The sequence below is a fragment of the Pyrus communis genome, chromosome 3, assembly GCF_041283825.1.
Source record: "Pyrus communis isolate YQ-2024b chromosome 3, ASM4128382v1, whole genome shotgun sequence".
Taxonomy (NCBI): domain Eukaryota; kingdom Viridiplantae; phylum Streptophyta; class Magnoliopsida; order Rosales; family Rosaceae; genus Pyrus; species Pyrus communis.
In genome coordinates, this window is record NC_142567.1 from 8308080 (window position 1) to 8311582 (window position 3503).

Sequence of the window (3503 nt, forward strand, 5' to 3'; positions counted from 1 at the left end):
ATTGATTTTGGGGTTACAATCTCTTTGTAATTTGATCCTCTGATTCTATCTTCGTAGGGTGTAGGTTTGTGGATGAGCTGTTGATCCAAAGGGCCTTCGGGGCTTGATCTAGGAATGAACAGTTGATGAACACTTTCTTCAAGGGCCGTCGGGGCTTGATCTTGAATAATGGTTGTGTGGATTTCTTCAAGGGCTTTTGGGCTTGATCTTGAATGAACGGATGATGAACGATGAACACTTTCTTCAAGGGCCGTCGGGGCTTGATCTTGAATAATGGTTGTGTGGATTTCTTCAAGGGCTTTTGGGCTTGATCTTGAAGGAACGGATGATGAACGATGAACACTTTCTTCAAGGGCCGTCGGGGCTTGATCTTGAGTTGGTGAAAGTTCTTCAAGGGCCGTTGGGGCTTGATCTTGAAGGTTGATTTGACGAAGAACGAAGAGTGTTTTCTTGATCCTTCGGGATTTGCTTGAGAGCTTTAGAGTTTCGAGGCTTCAAGGTTTTGGTGTGATGTAAATTCCTTTCCTTCTTTCTTCCTTTCTTCCTTTTTTTCCTTTTTTCGAAATGAATGCCTTGGCCTCCTATTTATAGAATTCCAGGACTTGATTTTTGGATTTAAATAATCAGATGAAATAAATCATTTCTGCCAGATATTGACACGTGTCCTATTTGATGATCTTTCCAATTTATTTCGATTTTTCGTTGAGTCACACGCTACATGTAAAATTTATGTGACACGTAAGCATTGAAATTTTAATTATTGGTTAACATTCATTTCACCGAAATTTCGATGTCTACAGTGATGCCGCACCCTATGCTTCTCGAGTCGATTCTCACCTTGTTGGTTATGCCGATATAGAATACTTACCTGATTAGCACAAGGTGCGTTCTCAAATGGGTTATGTCTTTACTGTTGGAGGCACTGTAATCTCATGGTGGTCAACTAAACGGACCTTAGTTGCCACTTCGTCTAACCATGCTGAAATTCTCACCTTACATGAAGCAACTCAGGAATGCTTGAGGTTGAAAGCAGTTGTGGGCCATATTCGAAGCTCCTGCAATCTTTACCCTGTTGTTGATGTCCCGATGACGATCTATGAAGACAACGCAGCAGGCATCGAACAACTCAAGAAGCGTTACTTCAAAGGAGACAACACCAAGCACATTGCGCCGAAAGTATTCTTCTCACATCAACAACAAGAGCATCAGAAGATCGAAGTCACGCAAATCTGTTCACAAGACAATCTGGTCAACCTCTTCACCAAATCACTGCCGAAGACGACGTTTCAGAAGCTTGTTCACGAAATTGGTATGCATAAACTTTCTGAGTCGTAATACTGCTAGTTCTCTTTGGAATTATGTCAAACTCAGGGGGAGTATCCTAAAAGTATACTTGCTTGATCTTAATGTACTCTTTTTCCCTACGATTAAGAGCATTTTTTCCACTAGGTTTTTGCTACCTAACTAGGTTTTAACGAGGCACCCATCTTGGGCTGGTCATATCCTAGATGACGTCTCGTAGACGTTTCTTTTGACTTTGCATTTCTCACGCATTTTTCCGACTATGGATTTTGTCCCTCCTTAGGTTTTTGCCATAGCCTTAGGGTTTTTTAGTGAGACTTACTTCCTTATGCAATTTCCTACCTTATTGAGAATAATGTTGTTCCTTAGGATCAGTGCCGACAAGTTGACTTCCTCAACTTCTGCATGATGCTAAATCTACCTTGAGTATTTACACACTCAGGGGGGAGTGTTGTAAACTTTCCTAGTTTATGTGTGATTGTGTAAATCCTAGATTAGATTTGATTCTAGTTATTCTTTCCTATATGAACTTGTATTCCTTGGGGATAAAGATTTCTTCTCTCCCTTATTACTATAAATAAAGGCACTATGTAGGAAGGAATAACAACACACATTCTCCTATGATTCTACAAACACATCTCTCAATCTCTCTCCTTGCTACCGGCCCCCTTCTCCTTGTCAGATAAAATAGGCAACAACAGTTCTATCCAACGTGTCAAGATATTATTTAATCCATATTTTCTATAATTTTATTAGGTCATGCATGAGATCATAACAATGACATAATAAGATTCACTCATCATCTTGTGGTTAGCTTTTAGTACAAGTGTTGATAAGGTACTTTAGTAATTGACTCTATTAAGTTATGATTAAGAAAATCGCAGAAAAGAGTCATAAGCATATATAGAATTCTTTGCTATTTGGCTTATGTGGAAACGCGGTGCATATACTCTGTACCCACAAAAAGTGGATCACCAGCGTTATGTACAAAACCACATGTTGATTACTTGCGATTTGAGAATAGGCGCCATCAAATATATATAAAGAGATTGAACAAATAATTCTACTTCTTCTTCTTCTTCTTCCTAGAATTGCTAGACAAATCACTTCTACTCTTGACAGAGCCATTTTTGTTGTGTAAGATTCAATATGATGGTAAGTAATCAGTTCAAAATAAAATGTCAAAAGATAGACATTCATGCACGCGTGCGTGTTGATTTTCCGTTGTTGATCTATGTGATTGTCATAATAAGTTTGCTGATGATTTTCTATGTGATAAGAGAAACTAATGAATCGTTTCCTTAAGTGCACTATATTTTTAATTTTAATCTTTAATGTTTAAAATTCTCCATGTTTTTCTTTTATTCATAGAAAAAGATTTGATCAATTTTGATTTTTTCATTATGAATTGAAAGACTTGTGAGTTCGTTTCCATCAAATTAAACATCTGAAGCCTACTTTTATTAATGTTATTTCAGCACAAAGGCTAAAAGGAAACAGTTCTGTCGTACCAAGCGAGTGTTATGTATGACTAAACTTAATGAATTGTTTTTTTTTAATTAACTGCGCAGCAAAAGATTGTCATCGAGGTGCAAATGAGAAGCAGAAGATGTCGTGCCAAGGCCATGAAGATAGCTGCTGTCGCTGATGGTGGTGCCTTTACTACTATTGCTCATGTTTTTTACGTTTTCTTCTCTAGCAAATTTTATTCTATACTTTAGTAATTTAGAAGAACAAAAAGACTTATGAAACGTAATCAAATTTTCACGGGGATTAAGAACGAAATTCGTTTATATGTAATATTTGCAGGTGTTAATTCAGTGGCTTTCAACGAGGAAAAGAAAGACCAGATGGTGATAATTGGAGAGGGAGTTGATGCAGCTAGCTTAGCTCTCTCTTTGAGAAAGAAGGTTGGCCATGCTACCTTAGTGATTGTGGAAGAAATTGTACCGGAAGATATATGATAATTGACAGTGAAAATATTTCCAAAAATAAAATAGAGGAAGCATATATATCATTTATGCCAATTGGCCTGCATGCATGGATACAAGCTTATCATCGATTTGATATCATGCCCAGCCCAAGCATATTCATGTTGGTGGAATCATTTATCCATGGTGCTACAGAGCAGTTTTATGGTTAATTATGTGTTGCTCTTCAATGGATGTTCACTTACATATATTATTTTTAGTTTAGTTTTA

At 37.3% G+C, this 3503-nt stretch overlaps 1 pseudogene across 1 annotated transcript; it reads left to right on the forward strand.

Moving 5' to 3' along the window:
- Nucleotides 1-1086: 1086 nt before the first annotated feature.
- LOC148697850 (heavy metal-associated isoprenylated plant protein 47 pseudogene) lies at nucleotides 1087-3503 on the forward strand (annotated as a pseudogene). The gene is made up of 3 exons (XR_015960380.1): nucleotides 1087-1176; nucleotides 2874-2952; nucleotides 3112-3503. The product of XR_015960380.1 is annotated as a heavy metal-associated isoprenylated plant protein 47 pseudogene (transcript).